General features: G+C 36.5%; 1 long non-coding RNA gene across 1 annotated transcript; it reads right to left on the reverse strand.

Moving 5' to 3' along the window:
- Positions 1 to 2922: 2922 nt before the first annotated feature.
- On the reverse strand, positions 2923 to 5847 carry LOC113715715 (uncharacterized). The gene is made up of 2 exons (XR_003454061.2): positions 5122 to 5847; positions 2923 to 3195 (listed from the first exon to the last, which is right to left on the reverse strand). It is a non-coding gene; the product is annotated as an uncharacterized lncRNA (long non-coding RNA).
- Between the last annotated feature and the right edge of the window lie 12907 nt (positions 5848 to 18754).

Consider the following 18754-nt stretch of genomic DNA (forward strand, 5'->3'; position numbering starts at 1 on the left):
ATGGTTTCATTGATGCTTTCAGATTCTTGCAGTTGCTTTGTTAGCCAGAGTTGTGATGTAACAGTTGTTAGTGACTTTATTTAAATATAATGAAGATTTCCTATTCTTTCGAGCAAATCCAAATTCAGGAAAGCACAGCCCCTTCTTTAAAATGATTTTTTTCCAAAAAATTTTGTGGAAAAGAAAAGAACACAAGGAAAATAATGATGCTATACGTACAACATCATCACCGACTTTGGTTTGATGGTACTTTCATAGGGTCATTGCCTTTGATGGTATGTGTGAAAGAAACAGCAACCGCAGCAAATGATACATTGGACATAACATGTCCAAGAGCATGACAGAATGCCGCTGGAGCGAGAAGCGCAAAGAGTTCCCTGTCAATTGGCAGAATGAAAAGTAACCTTGTTAACTGGACTGTATTTTTTTTTTTTTTTGATTTTTTAAAGAAAAATTACTGCAACATGTGAGATAAAATGATGATTGAAAAATGTGTCCGCGTAAAACATAGGAATTTTTTTTTTTTTTTTTTTGAAAACTTGCAATCCAAACACTGCATTTTAAGGAAATGAATCAGAAAGACAAGGAAATGAAACTCACAGCACGTTTTGGTAGACCAATCGCCCAACTGACAAGGCAATAGACAACACCAACAATGAGGTGCAGAAACGAGACAAAGCTGCAAAAACAGCATGGAAATTCTCAATGTAGGACAGAAAAATTTTATTAGAAGATCTTTTAGTTATTTGAGTAATTTGCAACATTTAAGGTTTACTCGTGAATTTAAAATGAGACAAAGCTACGACGTCGTTCTATTTACTCTTTTATTCTGCTAGTTTATCTGAGCATTTGTACAAAACTTGATCGTTACATACTGATTTAATTGCTGGAATTCATTTCTTTATCCTGACAGGCATATTTTTGTTTGGATTGTGAATTATTAGAGATATTTTTACTGTAGCACTTTTTGTGATGTGATGTATGTGAGATAAAAAGATGTGTTGGAAATTGTAATGATGATGTAAGTAAATATATTTTAGCAAATAAACAGCAATCCAATTATACTATTCACTCGCAAGTGCACGAGGCCGACAATTATAATTACCCGTGAAGTATACCATGAAAAAGTTTCATAGTACCATCTCCAAATGTGTCATTTTTTTCTAAGGAGGATTGGGTTTGGTAATAAGGTGAAAGAAATTCGCAAGCAAAAGATTTTAAATTCAAGCCCTCCCACTTATAACAAAAATAAATTATTTTTTGCATTTTGACTCTTGACTAGTGAGCATCAAAGCCATAGGTCGGTGCATTGGAACCAAGAGCTTGGCCGATTATCAGTGACAATGGTATAACATTTTTTGAGTGAAATCTAATTCTACATGAATTACTTGTAAAACTTTATAACAGAAATGCAATATACAAGCAGTTCACATTTTTATTGTAAGAATGTACAAATAATTCATTTAGAGTTACAAAACCACGGGTCAACCGTCCTTGCCCCCGTATCTGAGTGCACTATCTTTATCACAGACTAAGATGTAACTCAACCCTCCTTGGGTTAGCTCTTCTGGTAGCAAGCGCCTCTTCAGGCTGCGCTTACCAGGTTTCGAGTCTTGTCTGGGGCTACCGTGTCCGAGGGGGTAGGGCCTCCCCTCTCGGGCCGCAAAGGGATTAGTCGGGTCGAAGGTCCGGATACCCCCCGTGTCTTGAAAAAAAAAAAAGAAAAAAAAAGACTAAGATGTAACTCAACTCGTTTAAAGAAGGTCAAACATGCTCTAGAATTTCTAGATTTCTCTTATTCCCATGTTGAAACAAATGATATAATAGGTTGACGAAAAATAGTAGAAAAGAGCACCAATGAGTTCCAATTAGAGCTCCAAATGAATCAACTCATATTGCGAGCTGTTCGAGTCCGAAGTTGAGTCAAGCTTGAGCTTACCAAGTTAAAGTCAAGCTCAAAAATACTAAGTTCGTTAAATTGCGAGTTGGCTCGACCTCGATTATATATATATATATATATATATATTAATTTTAATAGTAAATTACATATATATTCCTAATATTTTATTATTGTTAAGAAAAATTATTATTTTATTATTTATTTTTTAAAAAATAAAATTATTATTTTATTTATTTTTTAAAAAATAAAATAATTATTTTTTTATTTTTTAATCTTGATGAGTCGAGCTCGAGATTTATATTTTGAGCGCGTCGAACTGGAGTTTGAGTTCAAACTTCATAAATCTAGGTTAAGGTTTGATTTGATTAGGTCAAAACTCGATTTGACTTGACTCGTTTGCACCTCTAATTCCATCAATATGACAAAAGGTAGGGCGATTTAAAATGTAGAAAGGCACTACTTTAACTAGCTAGAATAATAGACGACCCCCCACCTCTAGTCTCTAAACTACAATGTATCAAGTGTTCTGTGCTCTCCAACTAAGGGTACAAACGAGCCGAATCGAGTCAAATTTTTGCCTAATAAAGTCAAGTTTCAAATTAATTTTACGAAATTCAAATTCGAGTTCGAACTCAACGAGATCAAAATGTCAAGTTCGACTCAAATTCGAGTCGAGTTCAAACTCGAACTTAAAAAAAAAAAATATATATATATTATTTTATTTTTAATTTGAGTTGAGCTCGAGTTCAAGTTTAAAAAATTTTTAAAAATAAATATTTTTTTAAAATAAATAAAATAATAGTTTTTCTTAACAAATAATAAAATATTAGAAATATAGATATAATTTTAGTATTAAAATAAAAATAAAAATAAAAATAATATATAATCGAGTTCGCGAGCCGCTCGCTAGCTAACAAGATCAGTATTTTTGAGCTCGAGTTTGACTTGATTAGTTTGAACTCGACTCGAGCTCGATATTGACCGAGCTCGACTCGAGCTTGCATTCAAGCCGCTCGCGAGCCTTATCCCCAACGCTTTGTTATGCATAGAAGAGATGTACAGAGTCTGCTTATGCCGCAAACGCATGTAATGAATTACAGCAGCAGAAAAATCCAGGCGGAATCTCTCCCTATGCAGTTACAAAAATTACAACAAATTATATAGGGTTGGTTATGAATCCTTCATTTATAAGCACTATTCTAGGATGTCATTGCATAGCGCAACTTCTTGAAGTACCAATTCAGCTTGGTCATCGAAGATAAACTGGACTGCCCTGGGAAGCATAACCTCCAATTCTGCAAGAACAGAATCTCGTATCAGAGTGACTATTACCACATAAAGGTATTTGAGCTTAATAGTGGAAGAAAATCAGCACTGCATATCACATAAACACCAAGTTTCAAACCAACTACCGAAATCATCTAAAGCGATCAGAGAGACAATCACCGTATAAAGTTATTTGACGTTAATAGAATTAAAAGTGTGGTGTTGCATATCACACAAACTTGAAGTTAAACATATAAACTAGCAAAATCTCATAAACTCCTAACATTAAGCACCTCACCAAATTGCTCGTCTTTCACGATTTCTCCTTACCACTTGAGAAGTTAACGCTAAACTCTTTCAGATCTTCATGATGTAGTTACTATAAGGCCTAAAAATGTTAGGTGAATATTTTAGCTAGGGAAGACAAGTAAAGGTTCAGATACTGCAAATTAACAAGCATCACCTATAGAAGTGGTAGTTTCTGCATCTCCTTTTCTTGCTTTTGGTTTGTGGTTGCCATATCTTCATTACAAAAACACAAATGTCATCATGTCCTGCATTCAGTCATCCCACTTATCTAAAACCTTGAACTCATATAGGCGAGGATAATCATTTATGAAAGGCAATCCTCCGTCTGATATGCTAGATTTTTCACCGTGAGAACAACAGCAAAACAGGTGGTGTAGCGAGGAATTAAAGGACACGCTACTCCCATCTTTTTCTTTTCAAATTTTTGAGGCTGTCAGACAACTGCAAGACCACTGTACTCCATGTCGAAGCAAGGACCATAATCTCCATTAAAAGCTCAAGTAGTTGCGTAGAAGAGCAATTGTACAACAATCAACTTAAATGAAAGGGAAATGAATTGTCAGAGGGGAAATACCCTTAATTCAACCGGTGCCCAAATGGTACACAGGTTCCAAAGATTACTGGTGAGCTTAGGTGGTTTCAACAACGTATGCCACTCTCCATACATTGCTCAAGGTTAGCAGTTACAGTTCCTGCTTCCTCGACTTAGATAGAGATGAGGAAAGAAAATGCCCATCTAAAAATGAATGATTAGGGGCAATATTTGTCAATCCTGAAAGGTTATTAAATCAGCTAATAACCTCATGTATTTTTAGGGTATGAAAGTAATATCAAGACTTCTCATCTCCTCAACCCCCAAAATACACTATCCCAACACACACTCATGCAATATCATCATGGAAAGTCCAAAGATAGACCGAAGTAGATAAATGAGATGTGGCATTGGATAAGCATCAGACAAACTGTATTGCTACCATAAAGAGAGCATCCTTGCTGATGCAAAGTAATACACACTGCCTCATTCAACTGGAGTTAATGGAAAATTAGATCGTTGACATCAGAATTCCACGATCTCTCATAAGCCCTCTATGCTCATCGAAGCATCTCGGATTGGACAACTTCAGACTAGCAAGTGTACATCTTATCCTAAAATTTTGACTCTAGATTCACAGACTACACGCAGGTCCCATCATCTGAAAGGAAATTGGCACCATATCTTGAACAATTAGAATCTTTTAACTCGAGAACAAAAGACACGACCAATCCAACTATAATCTATACTTGATTCTATCATTCTAAATAGAGATCACAGAACAAGGAAAGAATTAAGCGCTTGCAAGGAGAAGGCCTACTTAAATTTTCCAGATGCAAAATTGGATTCCTTCATTCTGACATAAATACAGAATTTCGCACAAATTGACAAGCAAAAGACAAAAAAATACCCAACTTGCTTCGCAATATCATTCAAACAACGAAATCAAGCAGCAACCGGGTAACAAAAGAGATAACACAATCAAATTTCCAGTTAAATTGCATAAAAAAAACTTATCAACGACTCTGACTTCAAGAACCCAAAAAGACTCCACGTGATTATGTGTAAAGTCTTAGCATATTTGTGCATATAAACAAGAGAGAAGCATACTTACATTACAGTTCATAACCAATATGAAAGGACGAATCAAGAAGGCTCCTTGGCATTTTGGAAGAAAGCGGCAGAGCAAAGGATTGAAGCAATGAAAGCAAAAAAGCCCAAACCAAGCATCAAAGAAATCCCTGCTACCGTCAAGTCCAACAATGACTGAAAACTCACCCACATCTTTGCTCTGCCTATCTTCTCCCCCTCTTTCGTCCTTTCACTTCTCTCTACTTTTTATGCATCCAATTGGGAATCTAAATCCAACCCATATGAGGAATCATTCTGATCTTCCTGCTGATATACAGAATTACACAGTAAGCGGCAGAGGCAGACAAAGATTGTGACGTGCTGAAACAGCGGCACAAAGCGCCTCGGGAATGTCGAATCATAATCAGCTCAGTATTGCCACCAGCTCCCCAACTCGACCGTTCCAACGGTCCAATCAAATATCATCATTTATTCTAAACTATCTGTGGACCGGATTTCTAGAATGGATCATGTTTTACGTGTTGCTTTTCTTCGGTCCAATGTTTTTCGTGGCGTATATGATAGAGGACCAATTAAGTAGAAGTTAAAAGACAAGCAGTTCAGGATGGCACAGGGATTTTGTTAATAGATAATCCTTTCCTTCTAATTAACTTTATATTCTCAATTTCAAATTACTATGATGAAAAGGAATAATAGATGTCATGAAATTGTTGTATTGATGTTTCCAATGGTTTTTATCTTTCTGCCTTTTTTTTTTTTAATTGTTCGTTTAATAATTGCAATATACTAGCGTGGTTGAATATGTGAGGTAGGAAATTCCATAAAGCATTCATCGTATTGGAATTCTGCAACATTTGTCTAAAAATTATTTAGCCACTACTAGATAATTATCAAAAAACAAAACATCAGACATATCCTCTGAAGGATGGCAGAATCTTATTGTTGTCACAGTTCCTGGGGCAGCATTATGTGATCCTCTAATACTCTCCTTGGGACTAGCATCTCATCTGATGTGCAAAATTTGTTATCCTGCGAGACTCTCCGAGAGTTGTAGATAGTTAAAATGAAGATCAAAGATTTAAAGAAGTTTATTGTAGAAACTGATTTTAGCAAGATTTAGGTAATCTGATGACACAGGTTTTCACAAATGAATTTGAAAAAGAACCGCTGATTCAGTGATTCCAAGATTACGCATGAACAAAGACAAGAATGGGTTCTTCATCATTAAGGTTTTGCCGGCTCTGGTGATGCAGTGTTGCATTGCGGGTCTTCATTAGATTTTTGATAGCTATATTATTTCTCATTTCACAAGCTTTCGACATCTCCATAATACTGTATCACAATGTCACAATTTGCAACTTGACAAGGCGAATGTTCTTCCCTGAGCCTGTCTTGAGAAATGCAAACCCATGGATAATCCTCTCAAGGGAGATCTGAGCATTGGATAGGTTTTGAAGAACTCAATTTCAGGCCCTGTGTAGAGAATGCTGGAACTCTAGAGTACGCAAGAGCAGGATATTGGTAATGTACACCTTGGACTTCAATAAGATGACAGAGATATATCACTACCGTTTTCAACCACTTCTGTTCTGTGTTTGCCTACGGTTAACTATGTACTGTCCTTCGCTTCTGTAAAGTTCACTCTACAAAGTACCAAATGCATTCTTTGTCAAATTTACCTCAGACATCTGGCTTTACATCCAGTTCAACAAATTGACTGTACTATTCTCCCAACTCCCAAGTCAAACTAGCTGATCAAATATGCTCTCCTCATTTGTAGGAAAACAAATGAATGTTGGACAAGGAGAACTTCCAATAGCTTTCCAAGATGGATTGAAAAAAATTAGCATCTTCAATGTTGTCAAATTTTCTTCCATCTCTTTCATTCAACTAAATGCTTGAGCATTAAACTCCAACTTGCCTTGGAAATTCACACCAATGAGCTAGCACCGATTGGTCCAATACCTGCATGATGAAAGGGAATGTGTATACCTGGACTACTAAAGATGCTGAAACTGCAAATTTTTCATGATATGGGGGTTTCCATCTGCTTAGAAACTATTTTTCATGGATTATGAATATAAAGGTAAAAATCAGTAATTACCTGAGGTTGGCAATGGTTTTCTCATTAAGTTATTGGGCACTGGCTCCTTAATATCAATTACAACAGCATCAGATGTCAGGAAAGTATTGGCCACAGATGCTGCATGTTCGAGGCAACATCTAACAACCTTCACAACAGGATGTTCTTGGTGAATTATCCCAGAATTGTCTATCAGAAATCAATTGAAAAGCTAAATAAACTTGTCCATTTTTGAGTTTACCTTTGAAGGATCCAAAATCCTAGCAGCCACCAAATCCTCATATTTGTCTCTGGCAGCATTATAACCATACGCTGCATTGTCTACTGACAGAACCTACATATGGTATGCTTTTCACCTCAGACCTCAGCTGTTATCCTTGTGATTAATATATATGTAGATGAATGGATGCTTTAGATTTAACTAAATTTTCTGCAAAAAGAAGTTAACTGCACTTCATGCCAAATACCTTCTCTATTACAGCATTTCCATTTAGACCAGAATTCTTTGCTATCTGTCTTGCTGGATAGGCCAATGCCTTTCTGAGAATGTCAGCTCCTATCTGCATGTAAAGTTGCAGACGGATATCAGAACCACTAGAAATGAACATGAGAAGAAGAATTTACTTAATAAACCAAATTTTGGCACCGCATGTACTGCTCATCGAGGTTTCAATCCTATAGACAATCTATATTGTATAACTTTCTAAGAAAAAAGAGGCAAACCCTTTGTTCTTCATTATCTAAGTGATTCTTGATATCTTCCACCTTCAAAGAGAGCCTCAGAAGGCAGCAGCCCCCACCAACCACTACACCTTCCTCAATGGCTGCCTGAAGTTTACGAAAGTTTAGCACTCATGACTAGTCAATCAGCTATTCAAGATTTTACAGGAGCAGCACTCTACCTTGGTTGCATTTAAAGCATCTTCCATTCTCAGTTGTTTATCCTTCATCTCAACTTGTGTTTGTGCTCCCACCTATCATTTCATTGACAAGCATAAGCGCATATAATCTTATAACTCAGTTTCTCAATAATGCTCATGTGCTAAAATCAATGAATTCAGCTCACCTGAAGAATAGCAATTCCCCCCGATAACCTTGCTATTCTTTCATTCAACAGCTTCTTTTGGAACTTTTCTTCTGTATTCTGCATAATTTAGGCAGCAATTCAATTAAAATAGTATATGTTACACAAATGGACTGAATGGGACTTAATGGACTAAAATCAGAATTAGTCTGAGATGTTCTTTTTAGGATTTAATGCTAACTTTGGCAAAGGACATATGCTGATTCTTTAAATTGTACCATTCTTTAGTATGTGGATTCCAAACTCAAACCAATAAGATGAAAAATTAGTTGTTTGTGTCAACAGGTATCTTGGAAGGAAAACATCTAATCACCATATTATGAGTGACCAACTAGTATTTATAGGAGTACAACCCTAACAAACTATTTACAAAAATACCCTTACTAATTTATTATCTACAATAATACTTATATTCTCTTAACACTCCCCCTCAAATTGGAGCATATATATCATAAGCACCCAACTTGTTACAAAGGTATTTCACCCTAGAGTCCCCTAAGCTCTTGGTAAATACATCAGCCAATTGATCTACAGACAGTACATGAGATGTCTTGATGACCCCGTCAAGCAATTTCTCTCGAATGAAATGACAATCAACTTCAATATGTTTTGTCCTTTCATGAAACACTGGATTAGACGCAATATGAACAGCCGCCTGATTATCACACACTAAATTCATAGGTTGTTTATGCTCAAACCCAAGTTCAAGTAACATGCTCTTCAACCAAACCAACTCTCACACAGTGTGAGCCATAGCGCGGTATTCAGATCCTGCACTTGATCTGGATACAACTGTTTGCTTCTTACTCTTCCACGACACTAAATTACCACCAACGAACACACAATATCCTGTAGTCGATCTTCGATCTGAGGCAGAACCAGCCCAATCTGCATCACTATATCCTTCAATATCAGCGTGTCCATGATTTTGATACAGCAACCCTTTTCCAGGAGCACTCATAAGATACCTGAGAATCCGTATAACAGCATCCCAATGACTAGTACGAGGGGTATCAAGAAATTGACTCACAACACTCACTGGAAACGAAATGTCAGGTCTCGTTACAGTGAGATAATTTAATTTACCCACAAGTTTTCGATATTGCTTAGGATCATCAAGTAATGCACCTTGATCTCCTGCTAATTTCACATTGGGATCCATAGGAGTATCCACAGGTCGGCAACCTAACATCCCAACTTCACTCAACATATCGAGTACTTATTTCCTTTGACATAAATAAACCCCATATTTAGACCGAACTACCTCAATACCCAGAAAATACTGTAGATGACCTAAATCCTTTGTCTGAAAGTTTGCCTGCAGATTGGATTTAAGGTTCTGGATCCCCACAACATCATCACCTGTAATCACAATGTCATCCACATAAACAACTAATAAAATTTTACCAGCATTAGAATGCCGATAAAATACTGAATGATCTACTCCACATCTTGTCAGACCGAACTCCATGACAACACTACTAAACCGGCCAAATCAAGCTCTCGGAGACTGTTTCAATCCATATAAGGATTTTTTCAAACGACAAATCAACCGCGGATTCTCCCCCTGAACAACAAATCCAGGAGGTTGTTCCATATATATCTCTTCTTCCAAATCTCCATGCAGAAATGCATTTTTCACATCCAACTGATGCAATGGCCAATTATAAGTGGCTGCCAAAGAGATAAGAAGACGAACAGAGGTAATCTTTGCAACAGGAGAAAATGTTTCTAAGTAGTCCACTCCATACACCTGAGTAAATTCTCTAACTACCAGACGAGCCTTCAATCTATCAATAGAACCATTAGACTGCACTTTTATAGTGTACACCCATTTACAACCAACAACAAGCTTACCTGAAGGACGAGGGACAAGATTCCAAGTACCATTTTGTTCCAAAGCAGACATCTCTTCTTGCATGGCTAATCTCCAACCAGGATGATTAAGAGCATAGGTAATAGACTTAGGAATGGAAATAGAATCAAGGGAAGCAACAAAAGAAGAATATGACATAGAGAGATGAGAATAAGAAACAAAATTAGAAATAGGATGGGAAGTACAATGTCTCTTACCTTTGCGTAAAGCAATAGGAAGATCTAACTCAGAGGAGGGCGTTATACCTGGATTTGAAGAGTGAGAGTTAATTGGTGAAGTGCGTGGCATATCAGGAACTTTCTCAACCATAGAACGACGAGAGTAAACTTGAAGATGAGGACGAGATAATCGAGCTATGGAATCTGGTGGACTAGATAACTCAGGTAATAAAGGGGAAGGGACTGGTAAAACAGGAGAGGAAAAAGAGTGACAATGGTCTAACTCACAAGACATACTTTGTTTGATAAAATATGGAGTGGATTCAAAGAAAGTAACATCAGCACAAGTAAAAAATCGATTTAAAATTGGACTGTAACATCTATACCCTTTTTGCGCTCGTGCGTATCCTAAGAAAATACACTTAATAGCACGAGAATCTAATTTATCCACCCCGGGAGTAAGCTGATGAACAAAGCACACACATCCAAAAATACGAGGAGGCAATTTAAACACAGGTTCATGAGGAAAAAAAATGGAGTGAGGTAATTGACCTCCAAAAATATTAGATGGCATGCGATTAATTAAATAACATGCAGTTAGAACTGCATCACTCCAAAATTGTTTGGGCACATTCGTGTGCAACAACAATGTTCGAGCAATTTCGATTAAATGTCCAATTTTTCTTTCAGCAACTCCATTCTGTTGTGGAGTGTGAGGACAAGAGGACTGATGAATAATACCAGACTTAGTCATAAAGGTATTAAAAGGAGTGAAAAAATATTCTTTCGCATTATCACTGCGAAGTATACGTACAGGCACACCAAATTGATTCTTTATTTCTGTAACAAATGCACAAAAAATGGAATATAATTCTGAACGATCTTTCATTAAATAAAGCCATGTAACTCTGGAAAAATCATCAACAAAAACTACAAAATATTTAAAACCTAACTTTGAAGTGACTCGACTAGGACCCCAAACATCAGAATGAACTAACAAAAATGGTTCAGAAACCCGTTTATTGACTCTAGGAGCAAAAGAAACACGATGATGCTTTCCTAGCTGACAAGACTCACATTCTAACGAAGATAATTGACTCAAAGTAGGAACCAATTTTTTCAAATTTTGTAAAGACGGATGACCTAAACGACAGTGAATTTCAAGAGGAGAAACAGTAGCAGGACATGTTATCGGACCATTGAAGTTGAGAAAGTAAAGACCATTATGCTCATGCCCTCCACCAATCGTTCTCTTTGTCTTCAAATCCTGAATGACAACAGAATCAGGAGAAAAAGTAACTGTGCACTGTAGAAATTTAGTGAGCTTACTAACAGACATTAAATTAAAGGGCAAATTGGGTACGTAAAGAACAGAAGACAGCGGAAGTGATGGATTAATTTCTACAGTGCCTAGGCCTTTAACTTTAGTAGTAGATCCATCAGCTAAAGTAACATGAGAAAAGGAAGTAAACTCTTGGAAATTAGAAAAAATTTTAGAGGTACCTGACATATGATCAGTAGCTCCGGAATCAATAATCCATGAGTCATTACCTTTTTGTGCTAAAGAAGCAGAGGGAAGAGATGCGTGATTTGTAGCTTGATACTGTAGGAATTTAACATAATCTTCTTCAGATATAGTAACAGTTTTCTGGGACCCATGTGCTGAAAAACTTGATTCAACTTGGTCAGTGATAACCGTATTAACAAACCTTTCAACCATAGCGAATAGCACGTCAAACGAAAGAACGGGTCAAAACTTGAGCCGTGAACAGTAACGGCATGAACAGTAACTGCGTGAACAGTAACACGTGAACAGTGCCGTGAACAGTACGCGTGTACAGTGCCGCGATGAACAGTGCGGCGTGAACAGTGATTTTGCTAGATGTTTAACCCTAACCCTAGGACTTTTGCTCTGATACCATGTCAACAGGTATCTTGGAAGGAAAACATCTAGTCACCATATTATGAGTGACCAACTAGTATTTATAGGAGTACAACCCTAACAAACTATTTACAAAAATACCCTTACTAATTTATTATCTACAATAATACTTATATTCTCTTAACAGTTTGGTAGAGCTTTCAATGTTTTTTGGTAAATTATGCTAGTTAATTACATAATTCAAATACCCTGAAATTTTTGCAGGTGTCCTACCATCAATGCATCCACATTTATGATAGAAAAATCCGGCATAATATTAGTTGATGAATTTTTTTTTTCCCCTCGCTCTTATGTCCCTGGATAAAATAATAAATTTGGAGATCTCAGGCAACTTAGCTGGAGATGTAAAATTTAATCTTTACAATGGTAGATGAAAGCATCATGCAAACCATTTGACAGACCTCCACAAGCCTTTGTATCTGGGAAACCCTTTTCTGAACGGCCTCTTGATTTCTTCCATCAGTAACTATTAACGTAGAGTTTTTCGTTATCACCACCTTAGATGCACTTCCAAGCAATCCCTTGTGAGCATTCTCAAGAGTCAAGCCCATGTCATCTCTGATCACAGTCCCTTAAAACATGATAAACTATGTGAAAATTTGAAGAACTGAAGTGAAACAGACAAATAATGAACTGTAGTTTTTACTCTGGGCACATATCTTTTGTGATTACTGCTTTTATTGTAAACTATTGTTGCATAAAAATTTATAATTCAGCCTAGAATACCAGTTGATAGACTACATGATGCCAGCGTCAGAAACTGAAAAATATCATTATAACCGCTATTAATGCTCCAGCCGTGAAGAATTGGTTTTACCATATTATCGCAGGATCATAATCAATCTTTTCTTCGCAATCTCCCGTCAGAAACTCTTTCTCATTAAATTTGCAAGAAAAAAGTCAATGGAATGAAAGAAAGTGGCAAACTTTAGATTAGGTGTTCTTGTCTCACTACCTCCTGTCAAGATGGCAATGTCATCTAGGTAATGGCTCTTGCGCTCACCAAATGCAGGAGCTCTAATAGCAACTGCCTTCAGTGTACCTTTGAGCTTGTTCCTAACTACCGGAGCCAAAGCTTCCTGCTCAATGCCCTCTGCAACTATGACAATCGGATACTTCTCCTTGACTGCATTATCCAATATTTTAAACATCTCTTTTGCGTTTGTGATTTTTTTGTCAACCAAAAGCAACTGCCACCAAAGAAGTTTTCCACCTAAATATGACACATCAATACGTACAATATCAAATCCACGAGTTCTTTACCTTGCAATTGTGAAGTTCTGCTATCATCTCTCTTCGATTGGTAACAAAATAAGGAGACAAATACCCTCGATCAAATTCCATCCCCTCTACAATGCGCAGGCTATTTTCACCATGGTTCCCTTTCTCAATTCTGACTACTCCCTTTCTTCCTACCTTCTGAAGGGCATTAGAAATCATGTTTCCCACTGCATAATCATTCCCTGCACTAACAGCAGCGACATCCACAAGCTCGTGATCCTCAACCTGCAATGGTAAGAAATTTCAAACACAAAATGATTTCTCTTCTTGCCAGTGTCCATAGTAGAAAACGGGTGATAGCGTTCTTGAGCTGCAAGGCTATTTCAATCCTCAGTTTGTAAAGAAGATGATATTGGCATATTAGCATAATTACCTCTCTGGACATCAATTTCAGTTCTGAAACAAGGGCTTTGGTAGTTTTCTCAATCCCACGTGAGAGCTGAATAGGGTTCATCCCGGCAGCAATAACCTAATGAAAGTTAAACTTAGTATATGACTTTGTCCAGAGATTGATGTAGTAATGACCACTTTCAAGGCAACTGATAGTAGCAGGAATGTTACCTAAACCTTTGATTCTAGTTATCAATGTAGATAACGGTAATTCACCTTGCTTAACACATAAAATAAGGTCTAACTGGAGCTCTCCTGAAAATAAATTGAGCACTCAAGTCAAAAGATAGGATCGTACCTTCATGCCCTCAGCAATAAGACCTTGTGCAAGTACTATAGATGTAGTGCAACCGTCACCGGCAAGCTCATTTGTCTTTGCACCAGCTTGTCTTACTAATTTTACTCCCACATTCTCCAAACGGTCCTCCAATTCTATCTGTTCTACTTAATTGAGTACATCGAGTTCAAGGTATAAATATTTCAGGAATGAGAAACTGTTCCCATAATCAGTTCCATATCCTTTGAGTATGATAGATTGCAAATTGTCATGTATTCAAGTCTCAAAATGAACTAAAATTGGAGAAAAATTGCACCCTATTGCAGAATATGCGACAAAAAATAAATGCTTATTCAAAATCACAGAAAATAAAGGGGTAAATTCCACTTTACCCCCCTGTGATTTAGCATTTTTTCACATAACCCCCCTATGGTTTCAAAAGCTATACATAACCCCCTCATGGTTTGGATTAAAGTGTCAAAGTAACAGAAATAGTCACTCGTAACGGAACTTCTAAAAATGTCGAAATTACCCTTATAAATACATGACACATTAACCCCTATGATTTTTATATTTTACCATATAACCCCCTTATGGTTTAATACTTTACCATATAACCCCCTTATGATTTTCAAAATATACACATAACCCCCCTTGGTTAATACATAAATTTCAACCTTACATAAGGGTATTTTTGACATTTTAGGTGACGCCGTTACGAGTGACCATTTTCGTTACTTTGACACTTTAATCCAAACCATGAGGGGGTTATGTATAGCTTTTGAAACTACAGGGGGGTTATGTGAAAAAACGCTAAACCACAGGGGGGTAAAGTGGAGTTTGCCCAAAATAAAGATACAAATTTTTAGATTTCAAGTTCAAATCTTCTTTAAAAGTATGCATTAACAAAATCAACATTGATGGCTGGAGCATTTGAGCACTTTTCTTTCTTTTGTTTATCATCATTTGATGCATTCCAAATGCAGTATGATAATCTCAGAGTACAAGTCTAAAAATTTCAGAAGACACTAAGCATAGATCATTTTCCTCTATCAGAAATTTGATGATCAATGACATAGCCAGCCAGCTTAAGAATAAGCACAATTTCAAGACGTTGATGCGGAATCTGAAATGGTATAACCACAAAGCCACAAACCAGATACATTTTTCCATTATCTGGTAGTGAACAATCCAAAAACGTGCCAGCAATTTCAGCATTATTCATAGTCGTTTATACAGATTTCAAAGACAAGAAGGCACACTGGTATAGTTGAAATAAGAGAAGAAGTTTGTTTTTCAGTTTGTAACATGAGAAAGCTGATTAATAACAATTGGCATGTATTATATACAGATTTATTACCTCTTTAAGAACTGTTTCACCGTCATTAACAATCTTGGGAGGTCCATATTTATTCTGCAACACTACGTTTCTTCCTTTTGGTCCCAAAGTTACTCCGACCAACTCTGCCACCAAGTCAACACCTGCCTGCACAATAAGGAACAATCAATCTCTCGTTACCCACAAGTCACCACTTAAGAAAATCATAGAACAAATAATTAGGACACGGTTTTAACCTGAAGCTTCTTCATTGCTGAACCATCATGGTTGAAATAGAGTTCTTTAGCCATTGCTCTTGTGTTTAGCATGGACCTTAAACGTCTTCTACCAATGGTGGGCATGGATGGTTTATGGAAAAATGTAGATGGCAATGTATAAAGAGAACATCCCATGATTCTTTTTGGATTTTATTTGGTGAAAATTTGTTTGAGTTACGAATATCAGTTCAAGATTTTGAGAGAACCTTAGAAAGGGAACTTCGTAAAGAGTCGATGGATAAGAGATTGAAGGGAAAAATATCTATTTTTGGCGCTGTCCTATGTGCTTGTACTTCTTGGGCCTTTCTTCAGTTACAATCTACTCCATAGTACTTAGTCCGTGAGTCCGTGAGCCCGCGAAGCCCGAGCGCTTAACATTTTTGAGCCAAATTACAACTTCACTCCTTGACTGGTTTTGATTCCCAAGCTTAACAAGCCTTTACTTCCAACTATGTATATTGTATGCTTTTCTATTTTTCCCTTATAAAAATACCTAACTATAGGGTTATTTTGTCGAAAATTACGTGAAAACCTAAATACTTTCTCTTCCTTACTCCCAAAAAAAAAAAAGAAAGAAAGTTGAATCTTGTTTACTACTAAATTGTTTTACTCTTTTGTTTTAATCTCAATATTAACAGACTAATCTACTCCTATACGGAGAAGGACCAAAGTAGGTCACAAGAGAATAAGGAGGGAATCCACCTCCAATCAAAACTACTGCCTTTTTTTTTTTTTATTGTAAGAACTCCATACTTACACTCCTTTCCCCGTAAGAACTCCTAATCTTGCACCCAAGAGGGGGGGCCTTAAGTCCCTCTTGACGGTTGCTAGACTAATTTTACTTGTTGAGTTGGGTTCTAAAAATAATTAATTAATAGAATTGCTATTGTGTAGAGCCAAGTTGAATTTTGACCCTGTTAATTCAAGCTCAACTCAATTTTATCATGCTCGAAAGTTGAAATCGAGTCAAAGGGAACTACTCGTGTATTAGTTAGAACTATAAGTTGAAGGAGCAATTAAGATGTCAGTGTGTAGACTAAGAGCAAAATGAACCCATTCCCATCGGAACTTCGGCCTTCAAGTCCACAAGCCCAAAATATAGAGCTCAGAACACGGGCCGGGGAGCTTATTAGTCTCATTTCGGCGGGAAATCAGTTTCTTTCCTTCCAGGTATGAGAAGAACAGGTGAACCTATTTATTCAAAAATTCCTGCCAATTTATCTTCATTAATTGATTTTCTTTCTACCTTATCATCATAAAATCTTCACTAGTAATTTAGTTCTCTAATGCTTGAGTTCAACTGTTTTAGAAATTACGTTTTAGGAATTGTTCTTTAATAATTTCTAAAACTGCTAAGCTTATGCATGTTATATTCATGGCGTCATTTCAAATTCCTCTTGTTCAATTGTAGAAATTTATGTGTCTATCCATGTATATGTGTGAGATTGTGCGTCCATGAGAGTTTTTTTTTTATTGTAATTATGAAGTTTTGCTATATTTCTCATTGATTAAGCTTACGAAGTAGGTAAAGACTCTTCTTTTTTGCTTTTAATCAAAGTATTGTGTGGCTGTTCTTTTTTGCTTTTAATCAAAGTACTTTTTTCTGGTGAATATGAAGCTTTGATGTTTTCCTTTATATTTTGAGCTGATCAACTCGGTTACTATCGGTTTTTTTTTTTTTTTTCAAAATTCAATTTAACTTATCTGAATAGGCAGGGTGCAAATGGGGTAACTTTTGAGGCATAGTACAAAGTTAGGAAGTAGGAATCTGAACATCGTTGCTATGGCATATCTGATATTTCTGAAAATGAAAGGTGTTTGTAAAATAAAGTCCCCCCCCCCCCCCCCCCCCCCGGGGTTTTCCTTGTATTCCAATGAGGGTTCAATCCTAAACCTCTCCATCACCGCTCTGTTTCCCCCATCCTTTTTGAAAGTTGAAAAGAATCAGAAACTTGAAAGTATATGAGCGTGCATTGTGAACTATGATGGGTAAGCACGTCCTAGCGAGGAATATGTTTAGTCATTCGACTTCTTTGAAGGTGTGTGTGTTTTTGTGTAATTGAATGCTGCAATGAAGAGTTTACTATGGTTATTACTTATTAGATGAAAAATTTTTCCCAGAAAGCAATACAGTTGAGATACCTCTCTGTTTTGAAGTATTTGGTTATTCTAATACAGTAGGTTGTAGCCCTATTCTTTACGATGATTCATGTAGTTGTCAAAAAGCAGAAGCAATATCAATGGCACTATTTGCTGCTGGAAACTGTGTATCACAATTCCCTATTGAGAGTTATCTTCTATACTGTAAATGAATAGATTTTCTCTTGGCAATGACTGTTCAATTTTGAAGGGCCCTGGATAGTTTCTCTCAGATTATCAAAAGGCCGACTGTTATTTTGGGATTTTAAGGCAAAAGCATAAACTGGCATAGAGACATCATCTGCTAGCTTGGCCAATTAATTATGCCTCTGTTTGTTGGCTTGAATTCAGGCAAGAAGGCAAGTTGCATGTCAAGGTTTGTATACTTTGGAAGGAAAAGGCAAAATCCTTGTTTATTTCCACTTTCCCTCTTAATATAAAAGGAGAAATGTTGACAAAATTTTGTCTCTTCCTTTATTAGCTTTGGCATTTCTCGTCGTCTTTTCCTTTTTTTCCCCCTCCTTTTTTGGTGTCCTTTCTTACATCTGATTTACAGAATAAGAAGAGAAAATTTTAGATATTACAGCTTCTCCATCTCTTATGTTCCAAGATTAATTAAATTGAAAAATTTGAATTTCCCCATTTCCCTTGTTTTTCCTTCTTTCACTAACTCTATTCCCTCGGCAAGCAAGCAAAGTTCTCTTGTTTCATTCTTTTTCCTCCTTTTCTTTTTTTGGGTGCATTTTTAGTTCAAGTTCTTGGCTTCTCTAGTTCTTTTGTTTTTACCTGGTTTCTTCTTATACCAAAGACATTATTTTATTCATACAAA

The sequence above is a fragment of the Coffea arabica genome, chromosome 11c (genome assembly GCF_036785885.1).
Source record: "Coffea arabica cultivar ET-39 chromosome 11c, Coffea Arabica ET-39 HiFi, whole genome shotgun sequence".
In the NCBI taxonomy this organism is placed as follows: Eukaryota; Viridiplantae; Streptophyta; class Magnoliopsida; order Gentianales; family Rubiaceae; genus Coffea; species Coffea arabica.